This window comes from Ascaphus truei, chromosome 6 (assembly GCF_040206685.1).
Source record: "Ascaphus truei isolate aAscTru1 chromosome 6, aAscTru1.hap1, whole genome shotgun sequence".
Classification (NCBI taxonomy): Eukaryota; Metazoa; Chordata; class Amphibia; order Anura; family Ascaphidae; genus Ascaphus; species Ascaphus truei.
In genome coordinates, this window is record NC_134488.1 from 48037475 (window position 1) to 48062576 (window position 25102).

Below are 25102 nucleotides of genomic sequence, written 5' to 3' on the forward strand. Positions count from 1 at the left end.
AAAAACAAAAAACCACGTGTAAGAATAAATTATTTATTAACACACACACACACACACACACACACACACACACACACACACACACACACACACACACACACACACACACACACACACACACACACACACACACACACACACACACACACACACACACACACACACACACACACACACTTTTAGCAGTCTTCCCCCCCGATCGGCAGGCTATCCACAGCCAACTATAAGTGCCACGCCCGCGCCCACTATAGTACGGGCCTCAGTCACAACGTAGTTAAAACCTGTCGGTTGTTTTTCCTCAGTAACATTGCAAATATTCGCCCTTTCCTCTGTCGCTCTACTGCTAAAACGTTGCCCTCATTCTCTCCCGTCTCGACTGTTGTTACCTTCTACTGTCCGCAGTGGCGTATTTCCAAATCCGCCGTCGTTCGGATCAGTACTTACCTGGTGATGCGCTGCTCCTTGTGCCGCGGCGTCAGATTTCCACGGCAATGTGACCACAGTGTCAAAGCCTTGTGACGCTGAAGGAGGAGGGCGGCACGGAGGAGAAGATAAGAACTTTAGAGGCTCCACACTCTCCCGCGGCAATAAGTGGGGAAACGAGCGGGGCCTCTATATATGGGGGAGGGAATTTTCACCCCAAAATGTTTCCGCCTACTGGGAAATCCGCCACTGACTGTCCGGCCTTCCTGCCTCTCACCTGTCTCCCCTTCCTGCCTCTCACCTGTCTCCCCTACAATCTATCCTAATCTCTGACACAGACCCTCATTCTCTCCGTCTCAATTACTGTAACCTCCTGCTGTCCGGCCTTCCTGCCTCTCACCTGTCTCCCCTACAATCTATCCTAAACGCTGCTGCCAGAATCACTCTACTCTTTCCTAAATCTGTCTCCACGTCTCCCCTCCTGAAATCCCTCTCCTGGCTTCCTATCAAATCCCGCATCTCACACTCCATTCTTCTCCTTACTTTTAAAGCTTTACACTCTTCTGCTCCTCCTTACATCTCAGCCCTAATTTCTCGCTATGCACCATCCCGACTCTTGCGTTCTGCTCAAGGATGTCTTCTCTCTAGACCCTTTGTGTCTAAAGCCCTCTCCCGCCTTAAACCCTTCTCACTGACTGCCCCACACCACTGGAATGCCCTCCCCCTCAATACCCGACCAGCACCCTCTCTATCCATCTTTAAGACCCACCTCTGTAACGCAGCATATGGGTAGCTCCGTGGCTGATACTATACATCTCATACATCGACTTCAGCCCCTTGCAGACGCACTTACCAGAACGCCCTCACACTGTCTCTGCACGTTCTGCCTACTTAGAGTGTAAGCTCTTCGGGGTAGGAACTCCTTTTCCTAAATGTCACTTATGCCTGAAGGTTATATTATTATATCCCATGTGGTATTACTGCTGTAACGCGCTAGTTACCTGGATGGTGCTATATGAAGCGATACACGCACACACGCCCCTCTTTCCTCTGTCACAGGTGAGAACTGTTTTCAGCTTAGTGGAAAATCTGCAATCAGCTGAAAGCTCTCAGCCACGTAACACCTTATCCACAGGGCGCAGCAACTGGCAAACAGGGCTATTAACCCCTTCTGTGCTAAAGGGACCAGCAAAGCAATGAATGTTCCTCCCTGGGGGGTCTGAAATAATTCTTGGACTCCCAATAATCCCCTGGAGGGAGGAGGGGGTTTGTGTATATTCCCTGTTTGTTCTCTCCTTAGGAAGCGAAATAAATCAATAACCTAGTTTAAACATGTCCCTGTCATTAGGTCACTTTGCTCCTACATGGGACTAACCCTTTAACCCATTAAACATGCCCGTCACTAGGTCACTTTGCTCCTACGTGGGACTGCTCCTTTAACCCATTAAACACGTTCCGGTCATTAGGTCACTTTGCCCCTACGTGGGACTGACCCTTTAACATGGCAGATCCGGCAGCTCGGGGCGTGTTCAGCTCAGACATCTTGTGTGCGAGAGCACATTTTTTCCCCACATTCCTCAGACACGTAACGTGTGTTTTTTCCCAGTCGCCTGCAGCTGGTGCAACGCTCTGCAGGTTCAAGCATCGCGCAAATATTTCCACCCTCTCGTTAACGCATTTTTAAACAATATTTATCTTCGGATTTTCCTAATCTTTCCCTTTTTAGCCCAAATCACACAAATCTCTGGTGGCTTCCAGTGACCGCTGCGCTCAAGGTCGCTTTAATAAAAAGCAGTGGTACTGGTCCTGATTGGGGAAAAAATAAACAAAATAGTCGGGGAAAAAATGGGTTAGAACTAGAATACAAAATTACTAAAAAAATAAACAAAAACAAGTGTGTAAATAAAAAATATGTGGTGCCCCGCCCCACGCGCTGCTGCTCCGCCCCACGCGCTGCTGCAGATTCACGGTCACACTAATGCACAATCGTTTTTGCTGGGTCTTTTAAATATGGCGGCCGTCGCCAATTTTCCCCCGAGTTTCTGCGTCATCGCGCCGATTCTCCGACCTTCAACATGGAGAAAGCTTCACCAGGGCAAAAGTGTCGCCCCAATTTCTCGCCGCCTCCTCCCCGCGTTCCTGCCCCGGGTGTCCCGGGCCAAAGTTAAAGGTGGAGCGTACAGCAGAGAGGTAATCACTGCTACAATCTCCGCAGCGCGGTGCTCCCAGGCGAGTAATGGCGGTACGTCCCGCACCGCTGCGGTGCTGGTGCTCAGATCAGTGTATTCGCTGTGCAATTTGTAACGCGGAAAGATGAGACCGCTACGTAACAAAAACATGTTCTACGTTAAGCGCAATGGTTCTTTATTTTTGAGGCGAGGGCGGCCATCTTTAAAAAAAAACTCAAATTACTATATATTCACGTATTCCAAAAGCAGAAAAAAAGGAGGGGTATTTCAATTCTGAATTTGACCCCCCTTTCTGCCCCAGAGAAGGGATGTGGGGGCTCTGTCTGAGTTTATACTGCATTCCCCCCAAAACCTGCCTTGGAATGGGGAACGAGCGACCTGTGTGTTTCCCAGTTTAGGAATAAATGGCTCCTTGTTCTGTTGGAGGGGGGGATGGGGCGGCCCCCTCACTCCTCCTCTCCCCCCGGCCAGCTGTAGGAGGGACAGGCTCCTCTCCAGATGGGACAGAGCTTTTCTGTGTGCTCACAGCTGCCTGCATCCCACCCCTGGATTCCTGTGCAGACGTGGTGCACGGAGGGGGGGACACAGGGAGAGGCCGGGGGTCTGTGTCCGTCACAGAGAGCTATCGCAGGGTAAGGGGGTCTGCCGCTGGGTTGGGGGGGCAATGTGTGAATGTGGGGGGGTTTGATGGTGTGTGTAAGGGGGAGGCCGGCACTGCCGCTGCCCCTGTGCTGTGTATACATGGTGTAGTAGTGTGTGCGAGTGAGAGGCTGGCACTGCCGCTGCCCGCGCTGTACCTGTGCTGTGTATACATGGTGTAGTAGTGTGTGTGAGGGGAGGCTGGCACTGCCGCTGCCCGCACTGTACCTGTTCTGTGTATACATGGTGTAGTAGTGTGTGTGAGGGGGAGGCTGGCACTGCCCTGCCCGCGCTGTACCTGTGCTGTGTATACATGGTGTAGTAGTGTGTGTGAGGGGAGGCTGGCACTGCCACTGCCCGCGCTGTACCTGTTCTGTGTATACATGTCATGGTGTAGTAGTGTGTGTGAGGGGAGGCTGGCACTGCCGCTGTCCCTGTGCTGTGTATACATATCATGGTGTAGTAGTGTGTGTGAGGGGGAGGCTGGCACTACCGCTGCCCGCGCTATACCTGTGCTGTGTATACATGGTGTAGTGTGTGGGAGGGGGAGGCTGGCAGTGCCACTGCCTGCGCTGTACCTGTGCTGTGTATACATGGTGTAGTAGTGTGTGTGAGGGGAGGCTGGCACTGCCGCTGCCCGCGCTGTACCTGTTCTGTGTATACATGTCATGGTGTAGTAGTGTGTGTGAGGGGAGGCTGGCACTGCCGCTGCCCGCGCTGTACCTGTTCTGTGTATACATGTCATGGTGTAGTAGTGTGTGTGAGGGGAGGCTGGCACTGCCGCTGCCCGCGCTGTACCTGTTCTGTGTATACATGTCATGGTGTAGTAGTGTGTGTGAGGGGAGGCTGGCACTGCCGCTGCCCGCGCTGTACCTGTTCTGTGTATACATGTCATGGTGTAGTAGTGTGTGTGAGGGGAGGCTGGCACTGCCGCTGCCCGCGCTGTACCTGTTCTGTGTATACATGTCATGGTGTAGTAGTGTGTGTGAGGGGAGGCTGGCACTGCCGCTGCCCGCGCTGTACCTGTTCTGTGTATACATGTCATGGTGTAGTAGTAGTGTGAGGGGAGGCTGGCACTGCCGCTGCCCGCGCTGTACCTGTTCTGTGTATACATGTCATGGTGTAGTAGTGTGTGTCAGGGGAATCTTTTTATTTTATTTTAAATACACACAATACTTACAGAATAGCATCCAGAGAATCACATAAACATTATATTTTATCTTAGAGAGATTCCCTTTTCAAAGATATCTAAACGCATCTCTCCAACCTCTCAGATTCCCCCTGTTATATGCACTTTATATCTGATAGAAAAATAACACAAAGTAATCAGGCAAGTTTCCTGCAAAAAGAAAACCTCATTATTAAAGTCCTTTAGCATAGAAAATGTTTCAGTCCGGGTCTTTTTTCTTCTTAATACTATTCACATTAATAGTTGCCCCTTTCAGCGGAGAGCGGCACTTTGGCATATTTAGTGAATCACCACCACTTTTTTTTTCTTTTTGACCATTTTCTTTCTCCCGGGGGGACTCTCTGATGGCAGATTTCTCTTATTTGATGGTCCGGCCATCTCAATGTCTTGAATAGATCCAGACTGCTGCGAGGTCTGACTGTCCGATATATCGGGGCCTGAGTCATCCATCTTTTCACCCCAACTCTTTTCCTCTAATACCTCATATGTATTGTGCAGTGAGATCTCTTCTGGGACAGTTTCTTTATCTCCAGTTTTTGTAGTTTTCTTTCCAGATGAGCTGGTTTGGGCAGTCTTGTTTTTATTTGTTATTGTTTCCCATCTTTGCAGGGTTCGTCGCCATCTTTGCGAGGTTCACCGCCATCCTTGCGGGGTACATCACCTTCCTGAGTAGAATTCTCTGTGTTTGGTACATAAGTCAGATCGCTCCTGTGTTCTCCGTCTGACCCCCTTTAGGCTGGAGGTGTATACAGTATGTCAGACCCAGAGACTTTAAAACCTCTTCTACAGATGTAAATTGAAGATTTTCTGATGACTCTGCTTTATTCTCTTTATCACTAGGAGATGCTGTATTCTGTACACTAGACATTTCTTTCTGCCCATAATGGTTGTGCTTGACTTCTGGACAATCTTTAAAGGAATGACCACATTTATAGCACAGGTTGCAGACTATGGGGCCTATGCAGAGAGCAGCGGTAAGGGGAATAGCGGCATTTTTTGGAGAAAAATGCCTGTAGAAAGGCAGGTACTGGCGAGTTTTAAAAAAAGCGCCATTTTTTTTTTATTTGCAAATTTCGCCGCGCGGCTGGAGAGAACCTAAATCTCGCCAGTGTTGAAAACTGCCGTATTCAGAGAGGCGCGATCGCCATCTAGCGGCTGTTCGCGCCATTTTCAACATTTTGCTTCTCCAAAAAAATTTGGCAAGAAGCTGGAGCTCGGCGGCCGGTGGGGGAGAAAAAAAAAAAAACGCGATTTTTTCCCCACAAGTTTCAACAGCGCGCATATCGCCGGATTCTAAATGCAGTTTTCGGACCTTTCTGCATATGGAGAAAAATCTCCCCATTAAAGCTACTTTTTATTCCCCTCTCCAATTTTAAATAGCGCTGCTCTCTGCATGAGGCCCTAAGTCCTTGTCACACTTGGAGCTGTGATGACCAATTGAACCACATAAAGTGCATCTGATTTTATCACATGCTGAGCTTAAGTGCCTTGTCCTATATATATATATTACTACTGAGTTAAGTTATGGTGAGTAAAAAAAGTGACAAAAACCCTCCACAGGAAAGCAAATATAGCTGTATGCTCATCTGCATGTCTTAGGCAGGTCTGCAACCCCGCCTTTCCCCATTATCACCCAGCATACAGCACTTCCACTGCAGCAAGGGATTCTGGGAAATGACATGCAAATGAGCACACAGTGTCACTTTTTGCCTCAATAACCATTTTTAACATGGTTCCCTATAGGCTTAAGCTTGCTGCATGGTCACAGCTTTGAGCACAGCCAGGGTTAAGGTGCATACCCAGAAAACCACCCACAGACAGCTGTTTCGACCTTGATGGGTCTCATCAGTGTGGGGTTGATTTTACTGGGAATGCAAGAGAGGCTTATGGGATAGGCCAAACCATACTACTGAGTTAAGTTATGGTGAGTAAAAAAAGTGACAAAAACCCTCCACAGGAAAGCAAATATGCAAATATAGCTGTATGCTCATCTGCATGTCTTAGGCAGGTCTGCAACCCCGCCTTTCCCCATTATCACCCAGCATACAGCACTTCCACTGCAGCAAGGGTTTCTGGGAAATGACATGCAAATGAGCACACAGTGTCACTTTTTGCCTCAATAACCATTTTTAACATGGTTCCCTATAGGCTTAAGCTTGCTGCATGGTCACAGCTTTGAGCACAGCCAGGGTTAAGGTGCATACCCAGAAAACCACCCACAGACAGCTGTTTCGACCTTGATGGGTCTCATCAGTGTGGGGTTGATTTTACTGGGAATGCAAGAGAGGCTTATGGGATAGGCCAAACCATACTACTGAGTTAAGTTATGGTGAGTAAAAAAAAGTGACAAAAACCCTCCACAGGAAAGCAAATATGCAAATATAGCTGTATGCTCATCTGCATGTCTTAGGCAGGTCTGCAACCCCGCCTTTCCCCATTATCACCCAGCATACAGCACTTCCACTGCAGCAAGGGATTCTGGGAAATGACATGCAAATGAGCACACAGTGTCACTTTTTGACTCAAAGCTGTGACCATGCAGCAAGCTTAAGCCTATAGGGAACCATGTTAAAAATGGTTATTGAGGCAAAAAGTGACACTGTGTGCTCATTTGAATGTCATTTCCCAGAATCCCTTGCTGCAGTGGAAGTGCTGTATGCTGGGTGATAATGGGGAAAGGCGGGGTTGCAGACCTGCCTAAGACATGCAGATGAGCATACAGCTATATTTGCATATATATATATATATATATATTTGCATATATATATATATATATATATTTGCATATATATATATATATATATATATATATATATATATATATATATATATATATATATATATATATATATATAAAAATAAATAAATGAGAGAGACAGAGAGAGAGAGACAGAGAGACAGAGACATGCCACATTGTGTGTGTATCTGAGTTTAACTTTAAACTTGTAGCCCCCATTCCAGAAACCTTCAGCATCCATACTTTTCACTGGACCAGACTGAACGTCGCACTGTCTTTGTAGCCAAAAACGTATATCTTCTACCGCTACAGTCTCAATATCAAAGATAATATTTACATCTACGGTCACAAGGCGAGATACTTGGATAACTTAAAAAAATTCCCATTCTGGATTATCCTTCACTTCTTTGTAGTGAAACCAGAATTTTTCTAGCCCTTCTGGTGTCTTAAAGCTGACTTCATAGTTCCTGCTATTAGGAGCATGCAACAAAGCATAAACCTCACTGGGTTGGAAGCCAAGAGAAACTTTGATCAAGTCTTTTCCTACAACAAATCTGCGGTATAGGAACCATATCCCCACAATAATGCAGTCTGACTACGTTCCTGCGCTTTCTGGCATCATCAAATGACATATAAGATGTACCTGGGTGTCTTGTATTCCATGCTGACTGCTGGGGGGAGCTGGCTCAGCCGCTCCTGTTGGTTTTGCTGCCGTTCCTGCTTCACCTAAGGACTTTGCTTTTGCCGCTCCTGTTTCTGCCAAGTGCTTTGATGCTGCTGCAGGCTGTATGGATTTCTCTCCCATTTTAGGAATCTCCATTTTTTGTGCCTCAAATGCCTCTACTGCTTCAGCATTCTCCACTGCTTCAGCCTTTTCCACTGCTTCAGCCATTTCCATTTCAGACACTTCTTCCTGTGCTTGGGCTGATTGCTGGTCTGTCTCAGGTGTATTTCCAGCATTATTCAGGCTCTCAGCTTGGGCTGTTTGCAGTGTCTGCCTTGGGTGTGGCTGCTAATTCCTGCACCTGTCTGCTACCCTCAGCTGCTTGCAGGGTCTCTGTGTCAGGTACAGTTGTATACAGGATCTCTGTTTCCGGTGCAGCTGTATGCAGGGTCTCTATCTCAGGTGCAGCTGCATGCAGGGTCTCTGTGTCAGGTACAGTTGTATACAGGGTCTCTGTTTCCGGTGCAGCTGTATGCAGGGTCTCTGTCTCATGTGTAGCTGCAGTTGCCTGTGCATTAGTGTATATCTCCTTACTAATTTGTGGGATAACAATTTCTGTGACCCCAAGTCTCCTTTTCTCATGTTCTGCCTGCCTTTTACTCCTGGCTTCATTAGGCCTTGAGCTGGTTTTAGCCGCAGTTCTCTTACCGTCTGGTTCTGAGCTGGACTTTCAGTATTCTCCATTTCAGCTTCTTTCTGCCCAACATTTTCATTAATCTCTTTTTCCACATTTTCTGATTCTTTCTTTTGCTAAAGTTTCTGCACTTTATCTTCCAGGGAAACTTTCTTATCCACAGATTTGCATGAGCCCTGGTTCCAACTCCTCTCCCTCCTCCATGGTCTGCCGCCATCTTGGCTCACAGCTCATCCCCTTCCTGCGTGAGGGGGAGGCTGGCACTGCCGCTGCCTGCACTGTACCTGTGCTGTGTATACATGTCATGGTGTAGTAGTTGTGTGTGAGAGGGACAGGCTGGCACTGCCGCTGCCTGCGCTGTACCTGTGCTGTGTGTACATGTCATGGTGTGTGTGTGAGGGGGGAGGCTGGCACTGCCGCTGCTCGCCCTGTACCTGTGCTGTGTATGTATGGTGTAGTAGTGTGTGAGGGGAGGCTGGCAGTGCTGCTGCCCGCGCTGTACTTGTGCTGTGTATACATGGTGTAGTAGTGTGTGTGAGAGGGACGCTGTATCTGTGCTGTGTATACATGTCATGATGTAGAAGTGTGTGTGAGGGGGGAGGCTGGCACTTCCGCTGCCCGTGCTGGGTGTAGATGGAATGGTTGGCAGTGTGTATGAGGCTGGCACTGCCGCTGCCCGCACTGTACCTGCCCTGTATATAATATAGACACTGTATATATGTGATGGAGGCTGGCACTGCTCGTGCTGTACCTGCGCTATATATATATATGTGAGGGAGGCTGGCACTGTCCGTGCTGTATATAATAGAGACGCAGTGTGTATGTGTGAATATATATATATATATATATATATATATATATATATATATATATATATATATATAATAGTGTGTGTGTGTGTGTGTGTGTGTGTGTGTGTGTATGTGTGTGTGTGTGTGTGTGTGTGTGTGTGTGTGTGTGTGTGTGTAGAAAAAGATAATGGACTAAGGGAGTGCGCTTTTATCTTTTGATGCAGATTAATGAATTTATTATAAATAGATCTATTTATAATAAATTCATTAATCTGCATCAAAAGATAATGCACTAGGGGAGTGCGCATTTTTCTTTTCCTTTACACAGTACTCGTTGGGAGTGATTCTCCCATGGATGAGCCGACCCCCACATCTGAATTGAATCTGGCTTTTGGGATTATTTTCCTTCGTTTTTCTATGAGAGAATTTACTACACTGGATTTATGTTTGATGGATTGAACTCTGAACTTTAACTGGTATATTATATATATCTATAGAGAGTGTTATCATATATATACTGCTCGTGCTGTACCAGCGCTGTATATATGTTGAGGGAGGCTGACACTGCCCGTGCTGTATATAATAGAGACGCTGTATATATATATATATATATATATATATATATATATATATATATATATACTGCCCGTTATGTACCTGCTCTGTATATACGGTGGTTTGCAGAAGTATTCACCCTCTACCAATAATGTCAGTTTGTTGAATTACAAATAATGTATATATAGTTTTTGAAACATCATTTTTGTAGGGGTTAAACCGAGCGCTGTTATATGGGGAGGAGGTAAAACGGAGCGCTGTTATATGGGGAGGTTATACCGAGCACTGTTATATGGGGAGGAGGTTATACCGAGCGCTGTTATATGGGGAGGAGGTTACACAGAGAGTTGTTATATGGGGAGGATGTTAAACCGAGCGCTGTTATATGGGGAGGAGGTTACACAGAGAGTTGTTATATGGGGAGGAGGTTAAACCGAGCGCTGTTATATGGGGAGGAGGTTATACCGAGCGCTGTTATATGGGGAGGAGATTATACCGAGCGCTGTTATATGGGGAGGTTACACCGAGCGCTGTTATATGGGGAGGAGGTTATACCGAGCACTGTTATATGGGGAGGAGGTTATACCGAGCGCTGTTATATGGGGAGGTTATACCGAGCGCTGTTATATGGGGAGGAGGTTATACCGAGCGCTGTTATATGGGGAGGAGGTTATACCGAGCGCTGTTATATGGGGAGGAGGTTATACCGAGCGCTGTTATATGGGGAGGAGGTTATACCGAGCGCTGTTATATGGGGAGGTTACACCGAGCGCTGTTATATGGGGAGGTTACACCGAGCGCTGTTATATGGGGAGGTTATACCGAGCGCTGTTATATGGGGAGGAGGTTACATGTCTGCAAAGGAAATGTACAGAATTAAATATACTGGTTGCATAAGTATTCAGCCCCCTGCCAGTACTCGGTAGAGAAGCCCCTTTGCAGTGATCTCTGCGGAGTCTCCGGATCGGTCTCTGGCATTGCACGGTACGATGGCACGGTACGGTGGGGACACTTCTGTCCGTTCTGATGAGTGTGATGCGGATCGATGTTGGACGGCAACCTTCAAGTCTCGCCATAAATGTTCCATTGGATTCAAGCCAGGACTGTGACTGGGTCACTCCAGAACATCCACTCTCTTGTTTTACCTCTCCAGGGTGGCTTTGTGCTTTGTGCTTCGGGTCACCGTCCTGCTGAAATGTGAATTTCCTCCCCAGTGTAAGAGTCTGGGCTGAACTCAAGCAGGTTTCCTCAGGGATTGGCCTGCACTTTGCCGCATCCATTCTCCCCTCTATCCTGCCGCACTCCCCAGTCCCTGCGGGAGAGAAGCGTCCCCAGAACACGGTGTTCCCACCGCCACGCCTGGCACTTGGGATGGCGGTGACTGGGTGTTGGGCCATGTTCTGCCAGACATAATGCTTGGAATTTAGACCAAAAAGTTAAATTTTTGTCTCGTTTGACCACAAAACGCTTTCTTGAAACCTCCATACGGGATTTATGAGGAGTAATGGGTTCTTCCTTGCCACCCGCCCATACAGGCCAGCTTTGTGTAGGGACCGGCTTATTGTTGATGTGTGAACACGGAGTCCCATCTCAGACACATAACTCTGCACATCTCTCAGGGTCATTGTTGGCCTCAGACTGACGTCCCGAACCAGAATCTTGCTCGCCCGGCTGCTCCGTTTGGGAGGGTGGTGTCTGCGTGGTATGATGCATCTCCCACTTCTTAATGATGGACGTCACTGTGCTGAGAGGGAGAATCCGCGCCGGTGACCGTTTCTCGTCCCCTTCTCCTACGCCTCTCTCCCACTTTATCCCGGACCTGTTTGGAGAGCTCCTTGGTCTCACGGTGGCTGTGTTGGGCCACTATGTGAGTTGCAGCTGGAAAATCTTTATATACAGTACCTGGGGGACACGATCTGCAAGTGAATCCCCTCTGATTACACACAGGCTGAAACCGTCACTCATTGCGTGACCTTTCCAACATGTCACTGCACCTGAGCTGATTCAGGGATACAGCAGGGAAGGGGGTGAATACTTACGCAACTGAGACTCATCTGTTTCTCTGTAAATGTTACTTCTTTATGTTCTATAAACATTTTCTAACTTTGTCACTTTGGGGTCGTTTTTGTAGATTCGACATGTAAAGTCTCATTTGAAAGTGTCGTGGAGAACGCTCAGGCGCCAACATGTGAGAAATGTACCGGGGGTGAATTCTTCTGCATACCACTGTAATAGGGACGCTGTATATATGCGAGGGAGGCGGGCACTGCCCGCGATGTATATAATAGGGACCCTGTATATATGTGAGGGAGGCTGGCACTGCCCGTGCTGTATATAATTTATTTATTTATTTATAAAATATTTTACCAGGAAGTAATACATTGAGAGTTACCTCTCGTTTTCAAGTATGTCCTGGGCACAGAGTAAAACAAATAATACATGGTTACAAGTACAGTTACATAAATGAACAAGGTATACATTATATACAAGACATTGCATGCACAGTTAAAGAAAATATATATTATGAGCTTATGAAACAGTTACAGACCAGGTTAAAATGTGAGACAGCCTTAGATTTGAAAGAACTTAAACTGGTGGTGGATGTGAGAGTCTCTGGTAGGTTGTTCCAGTTTTGGGGTGCACGGTAGGAGGAGGAACGTCCGGATAATTTGTTGAGCCTTGGGACCATGAACAGTCTTTTGGAGTCTGATCTCAGGTGATAAGTGCTGCGTGTGGTAGGGGTGAGGAGCTTGTTCAGGTAGCTGGGTAGCTTGCCCATGAAGAATTTAAAGGCAAGACAGGAAAGGTGAACTTTGCGCCTAGACTCTAGTGTTGACCAATCTAGTTCTTTGAGCATTTCGCAGTGATGTGTGTTGTAGTTGCATTGGAGAACAAAATGACAAATTGAATTGTAGAGGGTGTCAAGTTTGCTAAGGTGGGTTTGAGGTGCCGAGCCATATACTATGTCTCCATAGTCAATAATTGGCATTAGCATCTGCTGATACGCTTTCTGACCAGGAGATTTAGGGAGGATTTGTTCCTGTAAAGTACCCCTAGTTTGGCATAGGTCTTGGTTGTCAGGGTATCAATGTGCATCCCGAATGTTAAGTGGGAGTCGAACCATAAGCCCAGGTATTTAAAACTAGTGACAGGTGTTAGCGTTGGTTCTAATCAGGAGCTCAGTCACTGGAAGCTTTACAAATTTAGTCTTGGTCCCAAATACCATTGTTACAGTCTTGTCAGTGTTTAAAAACAGTTTGTTTTGGGAAATCCAGTTTTCGAGTCTCAAAAAGTCAGACTGAAGTATGTGTTGAAGGTCAGAGAGGCTATGGCTGTGTGCATATAGGATTGTGTCATCTGCATACATGTGTATTGAGGCTTCCTTACAAGCTGTGGGAAGATCATTAATGAACACTGAGAAGAGTAGGGGCCCCAGAACAGAGCCTTGCGGGACACCACAGGTGATATCCAGGGGGTTGGAGTTAGAGCCTGAGATGGACACATGTTGGGATCTTCCTGATAGGTAGGACTGAAACCAGTTTAAAGCATGCTTCCCTATTCCAGAGCTCTGGAGTTTGTTAAGCAGGATAGCATGATCAACTGTGTCAAAAGCCTTTGCAAAATCTAGGAATACTGCACCAGTGAGTTGTCCCCGTTCCATTCCACACTGGATTCCATTGCAAACTTTTAGCAGGGTAGTTACCGTGGAGTGTTTGGGACGAAAGCCAGATTGGAATTGGCTAGGGAAATTTGTCTTGGTATAGAAATCGCTTAATTGGGAGTGGACACATTTTTCCATGACTTTGGATAGAATTGGGAGAAGTGAGGTTGGCCTGTAGTTTGAGACAGTGTTTTTGTCCCCACTTTTGAAGATTGGGACAACTCTGGCAGTTTTCCAGGTCTTAGGGATATGGCCTGCAGACAGGATAGAGTTGACTGTGGACACAATTGGTTTGGCAATGGCTGGGGCACCAAGTCGTAGGAACCTAGATTGTAGTAAGTCGGGTCCACACTGGCTGCTTAGTTTTAGTTTGAGGAGCGCTTGTATAATCTCCTCTTCAGATACTGGGCCAAATTGAAAATTGTGGGCAGTGTTGGGAGGGGGTGGGACTATAGGGGTACTCCCAGGATGAGATTCAGGTTTGTGGTTTGGGCTGCGTTTCGCTAATAAGTTAGTGGCACAACCCACAAAGTAATCATTGAATGCATTTGCAATGTCAGTGGGGTTTGTCAGAGTAATATCCCCCTTAGTGATATTACTTGGTTGTTGATGGTTAGGAGGCTGGAATATATTGTTGATAACCTTCCAGAAGTTAGCTGGGTTTGATGTATTCTGGTGGAGATTGTCAGAGTAATATTGGGCTTTTGCATGCCTTGTTTGCCTTGTGCACATGTTCCGCAGGCATCTGTAGTGATTGAGATCCTTGGTGGTGGCAATTACTTTGTAGCTTTTCCACAAGGCATCCCTGAACTGGTAGAGTGCTATAAGGTCAGGTGTAACCCATTGAAGGTGGGCACCCCGTACCCTTATTTTGCGTAGTGGAGCATGGGTATCGCAGAGTTTTAAGAACTCGGATTGGAAATAGTCGAGTGCAGAATCAGGGTCGGGAATTAAATCGATTCTGTGCCATGGGCAGTTGGTAAGGTCATCCAGAAACTGTTGTGGGTTAAAGTTTTTAAATGTTCTAGTGAGGAGAACTTTAGGGCTTGAATGGGGCGGTTTAATTTTTCTTACACAGTACACTATTGCATGGTCACTGAAAATATCAGGAAGGATGCCAGAGGATTGGATTCTGCTGGGGTTTGAGGAGAGAATCCAGTCTAGCAAGGAATGGTTATGCGATTTCGGGTTTATCCGTGTGGGTTGGGAAATGAGTTGCGATAGGTTAAGTGATTTGAGTTGTATCTGGATTTTGTGTTTTTTTGGGTCAAGCCAGTTGAAGTTGAAATCCCCAAGAACTAGCAGCTCACTCTTCTCATTCAGAGAGGAAATGGAGCCAAGAAATTGGGTGATATCAGTCAGGGATTGTAGAGGGGCTTTAGGGGGGCGGTAGATGCCAGCAAGCAAGATGGGCTTAGAAAAGGGGAGGCAGATTTTGCCAACTAGAATTTCAAAAGAGGGTGGGCGTGGGGGGCAATTTAACAGTGTAAATTGTAATGTGTCTGCAATATAAAATAACACCCCACCTCCTCTCTTTGACCTATCTCTCCTAGAAATGGAGTATCCCTGAATGGCGATATTCGCATCAGGGGTTTTAGGGGATAGCCATGTTTCTGTAAGAACGATGGCTTTGGGTTTATGCATAAGGCACCATGCCCTTAGTTCATCCAGTTTGGGCAGCAGGCTCCGGATGTTTATATGGGCGACAGATAGCCCTTTTTGGAATTTAAAGGTGGAATTCTCAGGGGCATGGGACAGAGCTGAAATGGGAGGACCTGGGTTAGTTTCAATATCACCTGCTAAAGAGAGTAATAGTATGAGTAGAAATTTGGGTAGTTGTTTGCAAGTTGTAAATTTGTGGTGTTTGCCATTAGAGTGAGCAGTGGTTGGTGTGCTGGTTTTTAGAGTTCTCCACCAACATTGAGTAGATAGTGCAAGGCGTTTGAGTAGTCCAGGGTGTATGGAGATGTTGGGTGTGGGCCAGGATGGAGGAGTTTGTAGTGGATAGAGGGAGTAACATCTCCATGAGGCCAGGAGAAAGAAAAAAGTTAAAATACATAGCAGGTTCATGATGCCAGAGGTAGGCAGTGCTGCAAGGAGCTGTTGTGAGCAGAGTGAGTGTGAGCAGACTAAACAGCAGGTGTGTGCCTGTTCCTTGTCAGATGTTTAGCTGTATTGCAATGCTAGAGTCAGTTCAGGGTTTCAGTGTATTGTGCAGTCAGTTGTGGGAGAGACTGCAGTGAATAAGTTGTAAAGGGGTGGGGGGTTGAAATAGGCAGGTTAGCAAGCATGGGATCATGGTGTGATCTGAATAGCTTACCGTTTGTTGTCTTGAGTAAAAGAGTTTGCAGTAGATCCAGCCCCCAGTCACCTCTAGTTAAACTATAGTCTAACTGTATTTATCACTTAAAAAGCTCACTTTAAATGCCTCACTGTCTAATGCCAATTGCAGTTCCTGCAAATTGCAGGAGAGGTGTTTGATTTATACAGCTAAAACAGTCACATGACACTCCCCCTCCCCAATCAATCAGCTTGTTCCAGTTGGTCAATTAACAGCACAGAGTTAAGGGGGAAAAAAAAAATACACCTTTTGATATTCAAACATACCAAAATATTCACTGCTTAAGGCCACTGAGTAAATCTTTTAAACAGGACTTGCACATCAAGGGACATACCGTGGGAGATGAACGGAGAAGGGGTCCTGTACTCACTGTCTCCAGGGTGGTAATAGGGACCCTGTATATATGATGGAGGCTGGCACTGCCCGTGCTGTATATAATAGAGACGCTGTATATATGTGAGGGAGGCTGGCACTGCCCGTGCTGTATATAATAGGGACGCTGTATATATGTGAGGGAGGCTGGCACTGCCCGTGCTGTATATAATAGAGAAGCTGTATATATGTGAGGGAGGCTGGCACTGCCCGTGCTGTATATAATAGAGACGCTGTATATATGTGAGGGAGGCTGGCACTGCCCGTGCTGTATATAATAGAGACGCTGTATATATGTGAGGGAGGCTGGCACTGCCCGTGCTGTATATAATAGGGACGCTGTATATATGTGAGGGAGGCTGGCACTGCCCGTGCTGTATATAATAGAGAAGCTGTATATATGTGAGGGAGGCTGGCACTGCCCGTGCTGTATATAATAGAGATGCTGTATATATGTGAGGGAGGCTGGCACTGCCCCTGCTGTATATAATAGGGACTCTGTATATATGTGAGGGAGGCGGGCACTGCCCGCGCTGTATATAATAGAGATGCTGTATATATTTGAGAGAGGCTGGCACTGCCCCTGCTGTATATAATAGGGACGCTGTATATATGAGGGAGGCGGGCACTGCCCGCGCTGTATATAATAGAGACGCTGTATATATTTGAGAGAGGCTGGCACTGCCCCTGCTGTATATAATAGGGACTCTGTATATATGTGAGGGGGCTGGAACCACACTCCCTCCTCTCCCACCACACTCTCCTGTCTCCCCCCACACTCCTCTCCCCCCACACTCTCCTCTCCCCGCACACACTCTCCTCTCCACTTTCCTTCCACCTCTCCCCCCAAACATCATCCCCTCTTTAATGCTTATTCTCTCTGCCTTCTCTCGCTATCACCCCCCCCCCCCTTACTCTTTGTCCCGCCGCCCCCCATCCCCCTTCCCACGCTGGCACCATCACATACTCTTCACTGGGCAAAATTCCTGACATTTCTAAGGTTTTCTGATTTAATCTGAAGGAAGGAGAGAGGGGAGGGGGAAGAGAGAGGGGAGAGAGAGGAGAGATAGGGGGGAGAGGGACAGACAGACAGAGAGAGAAAGAGAGAGAGAGAGGGAACAGAGAGAGAGAACCAGAGACAGCCTTACTAAATAATGACTATAAAATCTTAGCGAAGATCCTTATAAATCGGATGAGTAACATTGCTGAGAAGGTGATAACGAGTTCCCAATCCTGTGCCATTAAGGGAAGGAACATCGCTAATACAGTAACTTAATTAACATCAGGGAGATGTTTGAGATGAACCAAGTACCAGGTTTGAGATGGGCAGGAATGGAGGTCTATCGGGGTACCTGTTAAATCTTGACGAGGCCAAAGCCTTCGATAGGGTGGATCGTGACTATCTTTTTAAAACTCTGGAAAGATATGGTTTCCCAGATACCTTTGTGGAGAAACTGGCTCTGCTGTATGAAGGAGCTTATGGAAGACCGGTCATTAATGGCTGGGTAGGGGAATCCTTTCCTATAAAGTCGGGTGTTAGACAGGGCTGCCCGCTGAGCCCCCTATTATACATCTTCTCCATAGATCCCTTGTTAAGACACCTGGAGCAGAACAGTCACATCCAAGCCGTACCCTGTGAGGGTTCCCAACACGAGGGGCGAGTTAAGTGCCAGGCGTATGCAGGCGACGTTTGTATTTATGTTGATTCAAAAAGCTCATTTGAGGATATAAGCCGGGAAATAAATAAATACTCAAATGTTTCTAACTCCCTGGTGAATCAGGATAAGTCTGTGGCCTGCTGGTTAGGAAAAGAGGAAACTCCCTTTATTCTACCTGAGGATATTCAGACAGACAATGCCTCTTTTAAAGTTTTAGGGATTTCTTTTGGAAAAGAGAATTCTGGTGTTCACAACTGGAAGGAGAAGCTGAACATCTGTAAGGTAAAGGTAGAACGGCGGAAGAAGTGGAAATTCTCTTTTAGAGAAAAAGTTAAAATGATTAAGGATTGTTTGATACCTATTTTTGTGTATTTAAGTTTTGTATTTCCTCCCCCTGCGGAAATGACTGTTACTTTATATAGCCTTTTTTTCCCAATTGCTCTGGGGAAATCGCTTGAACGTGTTAAAGCGAGACATTACTTATTTGCCCAGAGAGAAAGGCGGTTTGGGAATGGGGAACCCGGGATTGTTTTAATTTGCAGAATTTTCTTATTAGAGATGACCAGATTTGGCATGGGTTTTGTTTAGGATGTGGGTGTCTCCCCTGAAAGGCTGGTTAGATGGAAGAAATATCACAGAATTATATCCCTATAACTCCTCCTATTACCCCATATACCCGCTCCCTATAACTCCTCATATACCCACTCCCTATAACTCCTCCTATTACCCGATATAACCGCTCCCTATAACTCCTCCTATTACCCCATATAACCGCTCCCTATAACTCCTCCTATTAGCCCATATAACCGCTCCCTATAACTCCTCCTATTGCCCCATATAACCGCTCCCTATAACTCCTCATATACCCGCTCCCTATAACTCCTCATATTACCCGATATAACCGCTCCCTATAACTCCTCCTATTACCCCATATAACCGCTCCCTATAACTCCTCCTATTACCCCATATAACCGCTCCCTATAACTCCTCCTATTGCCCCATATAACCGCTCCCTATAACTCCTCCTATTACCCCATATACCCCCTCCCTATAACTCCTCCTATTACCCCATATACCGCCCTCCCTAAAACTCCTCATATAACTGCTCCCTATAACTCCTCCTATTGCCCCATATAACCGCTCCCTATAACTACTCCTATTGCCCCATATAACCGCTCCCTATAACTCCTCCTATTACCCCATATACCCCCTCCCTATAACTCCTCCTATTACCCCATATACCCCCTCCCTATAACTCCTCCTATTACCGCATATAACCGCTCCCTATAACTCCTCATATAACTGCTCCCTATAACTCCTCATATAACTGCTCCCTATAACAACTCCCTATAACTCCTCCTATTACCGCATATAACCGCTCCCTATAACTCCTATTACCCCATATAACCTCCCTCCCCCCCCCCCTCTTGCTGGGTATCTCCTCTCCCCCCTGGTTTCCTGAGCATGGAAAGCTTCCCCCCTCCCTCTCTCTTCCTCTCTCCGTTTCCTGCCCAAATCTCAGGGAGAGGCTGGTGCAAATACTCGCTCACCGAGCGAGCTCAGGAGAGTGAGGGAAGCGGGTACCCCGGTAGGGAGAGGAGGGTACCCCAGTAGGGAGGTTTGTGAGTACCCCGGTAGGGAGTTACGTGGGTTCGCCCGTAGGGAGGCACGTGGGTTCCCCCGTATGGAGGCGTGTGGGTTCCCCCGGTAGGGAGGCGTGTGGGTACCCCGGTAGGGAGGCGTGTGGGTACCCTGGTAGGGAGGCGTGTGGGTACCCTGGTAGGGAGGCGTGTGGGTACCCTAGTAGGGAGGCGTGTGGGTACCCTGGTAGGGAGGCGTGTGGGTACCCTGGTAGGGAGGCGTGTGGGTACCCTGGTAGGGAGGCGTGTGGGTTCCCCCGGTAGGGAGGCGTGTGGGTACCCCGGTAGGGAGGCGTGTGGGTACCCTGGTAGGGAGGCGTGTGGGTACCCTGGTAGGGAGGCGTGTGGGTACAGTGTGGCTCCCCATGGCAGGGGCTGGAGAGGGGGAGACATGAAACGGTGCTGGGTCACACTGACGGATCTGTGCCAAAGAGTTATCCCGGCCTGCTGGCACCGTGAGGGCACCCGAGAGCAGGTGAGTGAGGGGGTCAGTCTGGGAACATACAGGGTTAATGGAGCGATGCTCTGCAGGTGTGTGTGGGTCAGTGTGTGTGTGTGTGTGTGTGTGTGTGTGTGTGTGTATGTATGTATGTATGTATGTATATATATATATATATATATATATATAAATAACGGAAATAGCCGTGCTAGTCCAGCTGCGATAGTGCAGAATAAAGGAGTTTGTCAGTATCAGGTGATAACCTGTTTATTTGGACTAATAATTGATATGATAAGACTCTCGCCCGGGACTTTCCCTCTTCCTCAGGTCGGTAATACTGATTTACACAGGAATCTGTGTCACAGAGGTTAGAAAATAAAGAAAAGGGGGGAAAACAAAGAGATGTAGATGGGGCGAGGAAGGGATGTCTGAAGGATGTTAATCCGTATGTATGCATGTATGCCACACCACACCCACCACACACATATATATATATATACATACTGCCTCTATAAATTCTCCCCACTTACAACTTAGATTGTTAGCTCTTCGGGACAGTGTTCCTGTGCATGCTATGTCTTGTATATAATGACAGGCAGTCCTCGGTTATCCGACACAATGCGTTACTCAAAATGGCGTTGTAAAGCGAAACACGTTTTCCCACAGGAACACCGTTTAAATGAAAGGTTCCGTTCCTGAAGGCATTTTTAACACTAAATTAAACCAAATATTTTATGCAGGCAATAAGATATGCAGCACACACATAAATTATATAGTGTGTATACTGTATTATATATATAATATAACATAATAAATAATATTTTATATAGTATATTATATATGTACGCTCTTACGACGCTTTGCAACGTTGTTTATGTGAATGTGTATATATATATATATATATATATACACACATACACAACGTTGCAAAGCGTCGTAAGAGCGTTGGATAAGCCGTTTTGGCGTTGTAAAAATGAATATAGGTATGCATTGCATAGCGTTGGATAAGCCATTCGTTGTAAAGCGAAGCGTTGTAAAACGAGGACTGCCTGTATACCCTGTTCACTTATGCAACTGTATTTGTAACCCTGTCATTATAACTCTGTGCCCAGGACATAGGTGAGAACGAGAGGTAACTCTCAATGTGTTACTGCCTGGTAACACATGTTATACATAAAGAAATACATGTATTGCTGCTATGAAGCACTATGTACATGGGTAGCGCTATATAAGGATATACATATGTGTGTGTGCGTGTATAGATCTATAAAAGGCTCCTATGAGAGCGGAAACATTGAGTTATTAAACTACACCTTCTTTTTGCATTTTGGAGCCTGTCCCTGCTTGTTCTCATACTTACTTCTTGGGTGTATGCCCCCTATATAATCATTATTGTGTGTGTGTGTGTATGCACCCTATATAATCATTATTGTGTGTGTGTGTATGCACCCTATATAATCATTATTGTGTGTGTGTGTGTGTGTGTGTATGCACCCTATATAATCATTATTGTGTGTGTGTTTGTAGTGCAGCACAGTGTACGTGTGTATCTGCAGAGTGTCAGTGTACGTGTGTGAGGTTAGGGTCTCTCTCCCCAATGAGTGACACCGCCCCCCCCAATGAGTGAGACTGCCCTCCCAATGAGTGAGACTGCCCTCCCAATGAGTGAGACTGCCCTCCCAATGAGTGAGACTGCCCTCCCAATGAGTGAGACTGCCCTCCCAATGAGTGAGACTGCCCCCCAATGAGTGAGACTGCCCCCCCAATGAGTGAGACTGCCCTCCCCAATGAGTGAGACTGCCCTCCCCAATGAGTGAGACTGCCCTCCCCAATGAGTGAGATTGCCCTCCCCAATGAGTGAGACTGCCTTCCCAATGAGTGAGACTGCCCTCCCCAATGAGTGAGACTGCCCTCCCCAATGAGTGAGACTGCCCTTCCAATGAGTGTTTGTGTGTGTGTGTGTGTGTGTGCGCGCGAGAGAGTGAGTGTGCGAGAGAGAGAGAGTGTGTGTGTGTGTGTGAGAGTGTGCGTGAGAGTGTGCGTAATAGAGTGCGTCTGTGTGTGAGAGTGTGTATACTGGAACCACAGGGTCATATGTAGGATATGAATGAAGCCAGATAGGTGAACTCGTCCCCTTTTGAAAGCACATAAAGTCCTTTTATATTTTCTTAACTTGATTGGGGAAGTCACATAAATGAAAGGTACTTGTAGATGGTATTGTGTGGTGAGAGAGTGCTTCTCTAGGTGAAGGTGCTTTGGTATGGGGGGGAAGGTCAAAACGGATTGCCTTGCAAGGGAGTAGGTAGAGGAAGGTTTACTCACTCAGGCTGCTAGTGTAGAAAAGGAAGTGTGGGGCTCCTGGGAGACAGGAACAGTCTCAGGCTGAGTCCATGGTGACTCAGCCCGTGCGGAGGCAGGCTGAGGGAAAGCGGGTGCTTTCCCTGGCCTTAGCCCGCGCGCCGTCCGGGGGCGTGTCGGGGGGTGGGGGGGCCTGTGACATCACGGAGCTGGTTCGCCCTCATTGGGCGAATCGCTCACGTGACCAGCCCTGCGCTCCGGCGAGCGCCAAAATCTAAAAAATTTCTAAGATACACGCTTCCGCACACTTGCTGAAGCGAGCGCGAGCCACTGCTAAAGCCGCTCTCATTGCGGCTGCAGGGGCTCACTGCCGAGCAGCAGCGCGCCTCAGCACGGGTCAGCGCCTAAGCGCGGACCATGTTCGAGGCCTCAGGACCAAACTACAAACTACTGTCAGCAGAAACAGGGTGGGTGGGGGTGGATTGGTAGGTTGCCAGGGCAACCAGCTACAGGCTGTGTGGAGAGGAGACATGTAAGGCCTCGGGCATGGTCAGCGCTTATGCGCTGACCCGTGCTGCTGCTCGGCACTGAGCCCCTGCAGCCGCAATGAGAGCGGCTTTAGCAGAGGCTCGCGCACGCGTCCGCACGCTTGGGGAAGCGTGTGTCTGACGGAGGTTTGAAATTTGCCGCTCGCCGGAGCGCAGGGCCGGTCACGTGAGAGGTTCGCCCAATGAGGGCGAACCAGCTCTGTGACGTCACTGGCCCGCCCCCAGACCCGCCCCCGACACGCCCACGGACGGTGCGCTGTGTAAGGCCAGGGAAACGCTTTCCCTGAGCCTCAGCGCGCCTCCGCACTGTTTTGGGCACTGTGTCCCAGGCCTAACAATAATGCAGCAGTTACACAGGCACTGTTTGGTTTCAGAGCAGGGAAAGCATGCAACTGAAATAAGGAGAGCTAGCAGTCAGAGAGCTGAGTGCTCCACAATGTCCTTTGTTAAGGTCTCTGAAACTGTTTCCTTTTGGACGTGTGAGAGAACAGTCTCTTTGCCTCTGTAGTTATGTCTACAGTGCGCAACCCTTCGCAGATGTGGCAGTCGGCTACTTAGCCATCAAGCATTTGGCGGAGAGGAATGGCTGTGCGTCTGAGAGGTGCCGTTGCTCGCAGGGGGATTGCATGATTATTTTTCTTATTTTGGACGATCTTTTTGTCAATCACCTTCAGGATGTTTTCTTCCTTTAGTGAAGTTGACTTATCATCATTTGTCGTTTGGACTACTGAGCATCCTAGGCCATTGTCACATTCCCCTGATGCGAAGGTGTTTTTGTTGTTCTCAGGGGTATGACCTTGTCTCTTCTCCTTGCTAGGCCTTCCTGTCGCTTGGATGTGGCCAAGACATGGTTTGGAGAGGGATGTGTGTCCACGTTCCGTTCCATTTGTTCTGCGGGCGTCAATGTAGTCTGGTTTGTGCCCTTTGTCAATGCACACGTTACCCACTATCATCCATCCTAAGTCAAGTCTTTGGGCGAATGGGGCGTTATGGGTTCCGTTACGCTGTTCGCGGACTTTGTGCACCCTCAGGATGTCCCTACCGAGCAGCAAGATCTTGGCACCTTGCTCTATCTGCGGGATGCGGTCAGCTATTCCCCTGAGGTGTGGGTGATGGCGTGCCACGTCTGGAGTGGAAATCTCATTCCTGTTTGCCGCCATGTGATTACACTCTATGAGTGTAGGGAGAGCCATTTTCACTCTGCTGTCCACTGAACATATGGTGTAGCCATTTGCTCTCCTCCCTGTTGTCTCAGTTAGTCGTGCGCAGGTTCTGAGTGTGTAGGGTGAAACGTTGTCTTGTGTGTTGAACAAGCTGAAGAATTCTGATTTCGCTAATGATCTGTTGCTTTGATCATCGATGATTGCGTACATCCTAATAGCCCTCTCAGGTTGCCCCTGGGGGTGTACTGCGACAAGGCATATTTTGGAGTAGGACCTTTTGTCACATCCTTCTCCGCAAACCTCAGTACACTGGGATGTGACAGATGTTGGCTTCTCTTCTCCCTCCTCCCCGCCATGCTTTGTCATGGAGGAAGGGTTGTTGAGTTGGTGAAGTGTCAGCGCCTCTGGATGTAGAGATGTTACGTGCTTGCCACGGTTGCACACTGCACATTTGATGGCTTCTTTACAGTCTTTGGCTAGATGGGTTGTGGAAGCGCAGCACCTGAAGCAAACGTCGAACTCTCGGAGTAATTTCTTGCGTTCCTCTATGGACTTCATCCTGAACCCGTTACACTTGTTGAGTAGGTGTGGCTTCTTGTGTATGGGGCATTCCCTGTTTGGATCCCCAGTTTCCCTGCTTGGAGCGGCAGAATGATTGGGACGTGTGGATGTTTCAGGGGACACGTATGTCCTGTGGACCGAGATAGGCGTTCTGGTGCTACCATATCTTGTCACCGGTCCTTCATTCTTTAGGTTGCTCGCACTGGGTGCAGTTGGTGTACCTAGGATGAAACTGGGATCATTTCTTGTTCTTGCTGCTTCGCGAATGAAGCTCAAGAAGAATGAGAAGGGGGGAAGGCGACTTGCTTCTCCATTTTGTATTTTGAGCCTTGCGAAGTCCATCTTTCTTGGAGGTTGTAGGGTAGCTTCTCCATGATGGGTCTCACTCCGCGAGCGGAGTCTAGGATGTTGAGACCTGTTAGGGACTGGTCTGTTCTTTCAGACTCCAGCTCCTGCAGCAGATCCCAGAGTTCTCGTAACTTCGAGTCTTTGGCTGTGATTCTGGGAAAGTTGTCGACTCTCTTGAAGAGCGCGTCTTCG

At 47.6% G+C, this 25102-nt stretch overlaps 1 protein-coding gene across 16 annotated transcripts in view; it reads left to right on the plus strand.

Annotated features, from left to right (window-relative positions):
- Positions 1 to 3089: 3089 nt before the first annotated feature.
- The window catches only part of PHLDB1 (pleckstrin homology like domain family B member 1), a 128572-nt gene continuing 106559 nt past the window's right edge, over positions 3090 to 25102 (plus strand). For 15 of the 16 annotated variants that reach the window (XM_075604170.1, XM_075604176.1, XM_075604179.1 and 12 more), the window contains exon 1: positions 3090 to 3244. The gene's annotated coding sequence lies outside the window, so the exon portion shown is untranslated. Of the gene's footprint in view, positions 3245 to 19848; positions 20029 to 25102 lie in introns of those variants that run through there. The other variant, XM_075604171.1, reaches the window with a different exon arrangement.